Genomic DNA, 10,061 nt, shown 5'->3' with positions numbered 1-10,061 from the left:
AAAAATTGATTGTATATGGTACACTAAACATGACATTGTAGAAAAAATAGAACCACCTGTCTCTAAGAACTCCAGAGGTGCCTGTTTCGTACCAGAAATTATGAAATACAGAGTAAAATAACTTGTAATAAATATGGCCAAAACTAGTACATTCAAATGGCCAAAACTGGTGTTATGTTGACCAGAACTGGTACATTTTAACTTTTATTTTTGAGATTAATAATTACATTTTGTGAAAGTTCCTAAATAAAATCTGATTTATTATAAAGAAAAACTGAAATTTATGGTTTTATTTACTTTCAACTTTAACAAAAAAGTCCAAAGAAATATTATTTGGCACATATTTTTCTGGAAAACTTCACTTGCTTTGGCCACAACTGGTACATCTACCCAACCAGTATTTTTCAAACTATTATGTAATCTGTCCCCACGTCACTACCAGTTATAAAAGAAGGGGGAAAGATTATCTATCAATTAGGGCATTTGGACCTAAATAATTTACAATTAATGAATGTTTTAGAGTTACAGTATTACAAATGCACATCCAATCAGCAAGCGCCTTTGTGCCATGTCATACGAAGGCAACATTGAAAATGACAGTGTCAACAAAAAAGATTCTCCAGATGAAATACACATCTTCAAAGTTTTATCTTCTTTAGCTATCATTCTTAAAATACTTTGGAAAGTATTCATGTCTGCACAGATAGGAATACATTCCCCAATAATCTTTGTCATCTGAAAGCCTTAATTCATTCATCAGCTGGTAGAAGCATGATTGTTTAATCCAGTGTTTCTCAACAGCGGCAATATTGCCCCCGTGTGGGCGTTTTTCTTTGTTAGGATTAGTAACAATTTATATTTTGGGAGGCAAAAAACAATTTTTTAGGCAATATATTATGAATAATTAAATATTTTATTCATTATATCATACAATAATTACACAAATAACATTATACTAGTGACTAGTCTATTCAATGCAATATGAATTTGGCATTAACCTCAACCTTCAGCATCAGAATTTTGAAATTTACAGCAGAGATTCACAGCAAATAATGCTTAATTTTAATTTTGTTAATTATATCAAAATATAATACATATTCTGAGTAAATAAATGTTTAATTTTTTACAAAATATATAATTATATATAATCATCAAATAAATAATAACTAATAAACCTAACAAAACTTTTTGGAAGTGAAGGGGGAACTACTACATAATGTTTTATTGAAGTGGGCAATGATTCATTAGAGGTTGAGAAACACTGGTTTAGCCCATTGATTTTTATTTCACCGAGAACCCAGCATAAACATTTTCTCTTATTTTTCTTTGTGTATTCTCTCCAGCTCTAACAAATGATTGCCTTTTTTCTTTTATTCATTGCAGAAAAGGAACCAAAAAACCCACATTTTTTCAGGATTCTCATTTCTAAGTAAAGTGTTCTGCATTGTCTAAGTCAAATTATTTGAATATCAGTAAAATAAGTGTATGTAACTTCTAATAAGTGATTTAGCAAGCTTGTGTAAGTACACAGTTTTATTTTATCCACATACATAAATTGAAATAATATGAACTGTGTTATTCTGTTGTGTGTGATGTATATATACTTACTGTTGTTTAACAGATTAAACACTGGATTTAAGACTAGACAGAACCAGACTTAACCCAGAAAGAATATCTTTACATTTTAGACTGTTTCCATCTTGTAGGTAGTAAAAGTGTTTGGTCAACCAGTTCATGAGGGACAGGATCTGATATATCGAGAACAGATTGTGCAAGAAAAAAAATTCCAGGAGTTATTTCGAGTTTCAAATAGCCAGATTTGTTCCTAGGACTCCTGTACAGTATGCTGATGTCTTAACTGCTTTGCTATCCAGCAGTTATCTAGAAGGGATAGGAATTTTCTTATGAAAAGTCCCTAGAAGTAGAATAAAAAATCTTTCTAGAAACAAAAGATGAGGGCATAAAAGGATGGGAGACTCAAAAGCTTTATTTTGTTTCAGCTTTCATTTTTTTTGAGACCTTGTGCATCAACAGGAAGCACGGTATAGGCTTTCAGCCAGAAACAGAGAAAATGCTCCAGATTTTAATTTACAAAACAGTTAAATAACTATTGAATGGACTAGGAAATTTCACTGACAAAGTACAGAATGTTTCATAATTACAAGTCAGTATAAATAATGTACAGTATTTTGGAACATGGATTACAAATGCTGTATACATGATTCCTACCCAAATTTTTTTAAAATTATATGACTTTCTCTGACTTCTCCTGACCAACTTTGTACAAATTCTCCGATTCTCACATCCATTACAGTGTGGCATATTGACAAAATAAAACAGCATTTGACTTACTATACACATGATTTCTACAACTTTTTAATAAGTTATTTTTTCTAATTAACAGTTATTTATTTTTTATAATTGGCAAATTATTAAAACTAAAAATAAAATGTTTTATTAATTTAAAATAGTTTAGTCTGTTATTAATCAACAATCACAAATCTACATGGCTTTAAAAAAGAAAAAAAGCTGCCGTGGTTTGGCTACCTATGCAACTGACCTCAGCATCCAGGTGGACTTCCATGAGACACCTCTTACATTATGAATCTAAACCGTGTGTTTAAACATCTAGAACAGGTGGAAATTTAAAAGGCCACCCGCCATAATGCAGCCATAAACTATTGCAAAGTCGACTCCTTCCCCACTGCTTGGAAGTTTTTCTATGAAATATAAATCCCTCTCCTCTCTTCTTATGTCATACACCCTTTTCCCCTACATAAGTGTTCAGCAATTCCCTGTCTTCTCCTCAGCAGTTTTTGTTTCTTGATGATGCCCATTTAACACAGGCAAAAACATTTTCATTTTGTGTACAATTTTCTTGCTGGTTATGTTTTGCAGTATTTATTTTTGTTTATTATTAACCAGTTGTGAAGTAGCAGTTGTTAACTTAATGATAATACCATTTAAATTCAAATTAATCATTTTTGTACTTTGTAAATTTTTGAGGAAATTTTGTATATGCTTAGGAGAAATTTCGGGTTCTGAAAATATTCTGCACCCCTTTTCATAAGTTGTATTCCATGCATTACTTCTTGCTGCCTGCAGATGGCTATATTTAGTCATGCATACTGGATGGCAAATCAGCAAAAAATGAACAAGGCAGCCAAAGAGGCAAATTTCCTGACTGACAATTTTCTTGACTTTTTGACCACTAGTGAAAATCCCTGACTTTTCTCGATTTTACCTAACTTTTTTAGGTGTGTAGGAACCCTGTGTATAATTAACAGTGTAATGTCAAAGAAACAATTTAATTAAACCATTCAGCATTTCAATCTTTTCAGCTCTGGAATTAACATAAAAACAATATGTAAAAAGTACAGAAATCAGTAAAACCCAGGTATATGATCTTCAATCTAAAAAAGAAGCTATCTGAAATCATTGGAAACAAAACACAATTAACAGTAGTATTTAGGAAAATAACACACTGTTGTTCAGATCTTTATATAGCTGGAAGTGCATGAGAATGACTAACAACAATAAGAACAAAAAATATTTATTGGCAGAACATTTTATAGCAGAACGCTTCGGAGCTCATTTGTCAACAAGGTTAGAGATTTTAAGACTTCTACAGATTGTATAGAAAAATTCAAAAACAAAATTTTTAAAAATAATCCTAAATTATATAAAGAAGCTAGAGATGTTGATCCTGAAATTGTGACAACCTGGAAAAAACTGGAGCAAACTGTTTCCAGATATGATCCTTGTAACTGGTACAACTACAACAAGAAAGCACTATTTTACAGACTGTTACACCAAGCAGGACACTTGTGCTATAACACAAAGGCCAATTTTTAATATGTTCCAATATATACAGTACAGTGAATTTGAGAAACTATTAGTTAAAGGGAAATCAAAATCACCCAAGTGTTTTGGCAAAACTAATAATAATAATTTGGGAGACAGAAGAATTCATGATTGCTATACAGAATCAGGTCATAAATACTAAAAACTACAGAAAACACATACTCAAACATACAACAATCACAAATGACACATGCATAAAATGTCACATCATTCCAGAAACTATACAACACACCATTTCTGGTTGCAAGCTCTTGGCACAGACAGATTACTTACATAGACACAATTAAGTAGCAAATATAATATATCAAGAGCTTGCAAAGAAACAAATTATTAGACATTCATGAACCATACTGCAAGTATATACCACAGATAGTATTGGAAAACAACACGCACAAAATGTACTATGACAGAGCCGTAATCACAGATAAAACAATTTACCACAACAGACCAGACATCACACTCATTGACAAACACAATAAAATCACATACATTATAGACATAGCCATTCCAAACACTCACAATGTACAAAACACATGCACTGAAAAAATTAGCAAGTACACAGAACTCGCCCAGGAAATAAAGCATCTGTGGAGGATTGATAGGATGCTTATTGTACCTGTCGTTCTCTCACACACACTACACAAAAGCCTGGGAACATTACAATTGAATAGAAATACATACATCACGCTACAGAAGGCCACTAAATTGAATACATGCCATATTGTTAGGAAATTCCTGAAAACAGACACAGACACACTTATTTAATTTTAGTTTTTGGTTGCTATGCCTTGACTCTGGTCCGGCATAGTACACAGCTACTGGTGTGAACTGAGTATAACCCACTAAAAAAAATAATAATAATAATAATTGCCAGTGATATGATATTTAATGCAAATCTAAATAATAGCTACCATAATGAGATAAGGCTACATAATTGCAACAAGAAAATGCAAAAGGAAAACAGAAATGTTCTTTTATTTCTAGACAATGCTATATACCAGGGGTGGCCAACCTGCAGCTCGCAAGCCACATGCGGCTCTTTGAAGGATTATTTGTGGCTCTCGATAAATGTACCCAAGTTCCCTTTTCATTTTTGTGTTATTATATTTTAAAAAATTACAGTCAACCCCCCTATAACGTACGTTCCTATAATGGAAATTCCTATAACGTAGCGAAAAAATTGTAGCAACTTTCGTATAACGTACCTCCTATAACGTCGTTTCGCGACAAGATTGATAGAGTCTGGACCAATAGTGGATGAGCAGCCGAACTACTTTCCTCCGACCCTGCGCCACGCTACGGAGCGGCTAAATTGAGTTTGCTATCGTCTGTTTAGTATTATATATAAATTATATATAAATTAGGTACTGTACATATAATTATATATTAATTATATATAAATTAGGTACTGTATATATAATTATATATTAACTTAATTTATTGTAACTTTATTATAATTATATATATGCTTTCTGCCGCCTGGCAACACGCTACGGAGATTTTAGGCTAGTAAGTTGAGTTTATTATCGTCTGTACAGTATGTAAATTAGGTACCGTAAGTCTAATACAGCACTAATTTTATACATTTCTTGTGAAAGAAACACTTCTTATTCAACGGCCATAAAAATTATTTATATTAATGATGTCTCCAAAGGTCAAGTTATTTTTATGCGAAAAATTCGTTATTAGAAATCGCGGCCGCCGTTTAATGTGCTGTTCCGCGATGAAAACCAGCTTTAAGCAACGGCGTAGTCGAACGGTACACACTCGGTAAGTAATCCTATAATTTTTTGTTTATAGCATAGTTTATACGGATTACTCCCAAAAAATTATACGTGTTTTGGAAATGTTGAGTCGAATTAGTCTAGAATCGGTTAATTTTATAGAAGAAAACCTTTCGAACAGCCTTAGTCCGTAAAGTTCCCACCTATCGGGCTGCGATTGGCTCATGTATTTAATCATTCCTACAACGTAATTTTCGGTAAGCGTGGAACGTATCTAAGCATTATAGGGGGGTCTACTGTATTATCGTTCCGTATGTGTTTCAAAATGTCTTTTAAATTAATAACAAGAAATATGAAAGACTAAGTGCAACGTTGTAACAAAATTCATTTCCGTCCAAGTTAATAATGATATGACTCATCGAAAACTGTGCGAACGAACATAAACAGTGGCGTAATCGTTTGTTATCGACCGACTCCAGACCGATTCTGAATTTGTAAACTGTCATTGCAACGGACAGTTGACATTGTGCTCTGGAGGAAACAATTTGTATCACTCTTGCTATAGATATAATTTGTAATCTGGAATTTTTTGCATACTTTTTTAATACGTATTTAATTGCAGCTCGCGAAAAATTTCAAATTTTGAAAAAATGGCTCGGACTATCAAGGAGCTTGGCCACCCTGGCTATATACCATACCCACATCAAACTTATAATCATATTGGTATTTTTTCCCAGCAAAAACTATCTCAATTTTGCAGCCCTTAGATAAAGAACTCAAATACTTTGTTAACACACATTATCAACAGTTGATATTAAGACATAATTGCTGAATATCCCCTGGTAATAGCATGGAGGCATCTAAAAATGTTTTTAGTACTAGATACCATTAAAAAAGCTGATATGTATCACTCAAGCTAGTAAAAAATTCTTAAAATCTAGTAAAATCAGTTTCAAAATGCTTTGAAAAGGCTAGATTTAATAACTTTTCAGTTTTTGAGGAAGATGACAAACTTTTATCGTAGCAACAAGAGACAGAAGCAAACATAAATGCTAAAGATTATATTGTTTTTCATGAAACCATCAAAACTGAAGAAAACAAAAATATAGCTCAATTTGATGATGATAAAACTGAAGTAACAATGAAAGAGCTAGAATAGAAAAGAGAAATCTAATTCTGCCATGTTTTAGCTCTTTATTTGTATTACAAAATGTAGAGAGATTTTTATTCAAGAAGACTTGGAATATTCATTCAATGCATTACAAGAGTTAAGGAAACTGAAAGATCTTAAAGCAAACAAACAAAAATAGATATGAAATTATTTTGTTTCTACTCTATAAATGCCTTAGAGTGCATGATTTAATTGGAAGGAGATGGTCTCTATTCATTAAAGTGCTAGTCTATGCCAAATCACAATACAGCTTATTTTCTTTAAGTCTACTATTGTGTAAATTAAAATTACTATAGTAAAAATGATGAATAATCTTTTTGTACAGCACCATAATTTTGGATTGTATTCTCAGCTAGGTCAATGTTATAAATAAAGCGAGAAAGCAATCATATTTCCATTTTTAGGGATTAAAGGCAAAATCTTTTAAACAGACATCTTCACAATGAAAATTTTTTTTACTCTCAAGCACTTCTGTTATATTAGAATTTTATTGTATTTTGGGACAAACCTCAACCAATATTGGCAGTTTTCTAAAAACTAACTTCATATAGTTATAAAAGACTCTCAGTTCAAAGAAAATTAAATTTTCAAGTATGATACACATTTCATAGTTTTAAGCCATCATGTTATACTTAATAGACAACGAGCAATTACTTATTCTGACATCATAATGCAGGCTGCAATTTTTAATCATATTTTCAATTAATTTAATTTAAAATATACGTTTGCTACCTGAAATTAGTAGTGGCTTACCCCTGTATACCATACTTTTTTCTGCTAGCAATAGAGTTATGCCAATCATCTAACTAACTCCTTTCAGGAGAATATTTTTTAATTAAAACACAACTTCCAGTTTGCATCAGAAGTTCATATATAGTTAATTGTAGCCTTTTATCCTTAAGGTTTCCATACCTGGTCTTGTCTTTCATCTATCTAACCCCATTCTCGATATTAAGGAAAGACAGATGGACGACAATGGAAATTTATAGATCTATGATTTTTTCAAATTGCAGCACAATTAATAGGCAAAAGTTAGTTACTAAGAATACATAAACAATTAACAATCATATAATATATTCTGAATAATTTACATAAAAAAAACATTCATTATCACAACTTGAAAGTCCAACTGAGATAATAAATGTTTTGATGTAATATTTAAAATTCAAATACTTTCATTATAATAATTTATAATAAAATATAATTTTAATATAACATATTTAATTAAAAATGTAATTGTTAAAAGCAAATAAAATTTAAATTGAAATAATATATTTTCCAAATACATATTTTTGATTTAACAAATTTTTTTTTAATACTGGTACTGTACTAAACAATTATAAAAATATTTTTTGAATAAAAAATTTTACTTCTAAGCAAAAAAATTAAATTTATGTAGAAATACAATAATTTAATATATTTTTAAATACCCTTCTACATAGCTTTAGTCATCTCCTCATGAAGACAGCATGATGCAATAAAAGCCAATACTTACTTCAGCACTGAAAGGCACACATGTATTTACTTAAATACCTTTTGGTACTGAAGTAAATATGTGAAAAACAATAAAATACTGAAGTTAAATTTTGTTAAAATTATTAATTTATAATTTATTAATAATTTCAATAGTATAATTTTCTTGATTTTCCTAAATACACACACACAGAAATATAGTTTCGATGTAATTATATAATTTTTACACAAATTAAAAATCTAAATTTAATTTGAATCTTATTAAAGAAAAAGATACTTTTTTTTTAATATTTCAATAATTGTAAATTTTTTTGTTGGCATAAATGGTTATAGTTACAAATATCACTCAATTTTTTTTATTTTTTGGTCATTGGTAACTGGAGAAAGAATTGAAAATTTTCTGGATATTTCGATAAGAGTTTTTAATTGGAAAGCAGTGTCATCATTATCACTATCATGGGGTGTTAATAATCAGTTAGCTAACTAAATACTCTTAGAAATTCTAAAAAGTAGCATATGTCTAAATTTAAATATTTATGTGGCTAATCAATATCAGTTTTATTTTAAAATCATGATTTGTAAAAAAAAAATCCAAAACAATATCTATTGTTTTAGTTATCTATTGGATTAAGTTCAAGAAATAAGGTGACGAAGCTAAAAATAACTTTAAAAAAATATAAAAAAAAACAGATAATTTCAAACCAAATGTCAGCAAAACTAAAATCATAATTGTAACAGTAAAGAAGATGTACAATTTTAGATCAGAAAATTGCAATAAAATAATCATTTGTTTTTCTTTAAAATAAAAAAAATGTAGGATAAATAGTAAGTATTCTCTAAACATCATTAACAGTAAATGATATTTTTTATTATCTTTTTTTATCTTCTGAAACAGAACAGAAAAATGTCTTTTGTATTTATGGCTCATTAATAAGATTTTCCTTTTTAAGCAATATTTTTTACAATCACTACAGCTAAAATATTCTTACAATATTAAAGATTTATATCATACTTATCAACTTTGAATCGTTACGGCACTACAAATAATTAGTGATAGAATTTAAAACTAGTATTGTTAAACATAGATATTATTATAAAGTAGCTCATGCTGCAAGAATTTAGTACTGTATAAAATACTACTCTGCACTTTAACTTCTACATCACAAACCTTCCATCTGCATTTCATCTCTTTAAGTGTTAATAACTCATACATTAAATTTAGAATAATTAAAAATCAGTCAAATATACTTAATTTTTACTGTAAATAAAAAGATAAATACAAATTACACTAACATATTTTTTGTTTTTGAATATTTATACTTAACTATTTAATTAAAACCTAGTAAATATAAATAGTAATCAAATATCATACTTCTTTAACATTGAACTTCATATCTAAGTCAAGTAATAACTACTTTTACTCGAAAACATTTGCATATAAGTTACCAATAAACTCGAACTTAAGACGACTTCCATACTACTTAATTACTTAAATTATTTATTTATTTATTTAATCGTTTCTCGGATACATTAATTATTTATTACGTTCTGATATTGGAATATTCGCATGCATATATATATATTTTTTTTTCTTTTAAGATTTTTCCCTAGTTCTTTTTTACAATATGGAAGTCATATTGGGTTCATACAAGGACAAAAGTGTGTTTTGGCACCTTACCGGCTAACAAATTCCGTGCTATTTTACTTGCAGGGTAAGCACTAGCTATAATAACTATTAGATTTCATAACCATAACAATGATATTTAAAATACTCGGATCATTAATAACTTCTGACCACGTGGACAGAAAATTTCCATTCACCTCCGCCA

This window comes from Centruroides sculpturatus, unplaced genomic scaffold (genome assembly GCF_000671375.1).
Source record: "Centruroides sculpturatus isolate CEXI.00-Female unplaced genomic scaffold, Cexi_2.0 scaffold1223, whole genome shotgun sequence".
NCBI lineage: Eukaryota > Metazoa > Arthropoda > Arachnida > Scorpiones > Buthidae > Centruroides > Centruroides sculpturatus.
Note: the sequence above shows the minus strand (reverse complement) of the source record.